The sequence below is a fragment of the Lepisma saccharinum genome, chromosome 3, assembly GCF_977018435.1.
Source record: "Lepisma saccharinum chromosome 3, izLepSacc3.1, whole genome shotgun sequence".
Lineage (NCBI taxonomy): Eukaryota > Metazoa > Arthropoda > Insecta > Zygentoma > Lepismatidae > Lepisma > Lepisma saccharinum.
Genome location: NC_139231.1, coordinates 126507600 through 126508182, shown reverse-complemented (window position 1 = coordinate 126508182; position 583 = coordinate 126507600).

The window sequence follows — 583 nt, the reverse complement described above, 5'->3', positions numbered from 1 at the left end:
ATCACTTTTCCATAATAATTCTAAGCACAGCAAGAATTTGTATCTGTGTAGGATTTGAATGCTGTTCTCAATAACACACCTATCTATAATAATTCTAAGCTCAGCAAGGATTTGTATTTGTGTAAGATTTGAATCCTCTCAATAACAGCTTCACCGCACAGCTCTGTCAGGTATAGGGATATTGAGTATAGATTTATGGATAAATATTATTTACCTCTTCATGGCAATCACTTATCCATGATTTGAATCCTGTTCCCAATAACATTATGACCGCACAGCTCTGTCAAAAGAATATTGAGTATAGATTTACAAAAATTTATTTACTAGATATTATTTCATTCTCTGTGTTCTTTATGACAATTACCTATCTATAATAATTCCAAGCTCAGCAAGGCTCTGTATCTGTTTGTATTTGTGTCTAATATCTATCTTCATGACAATCACCTATCCATAATAACTCCGCTCTGTATCTGTGTAAGATTTGAATCCTGTTCCCAATAATTATATCACCGCACAGCTTTGTTAGGTATAGGGTAATCACCTATCCATGATTTGAATCCTGTTCCCAATAACAGCATCACTA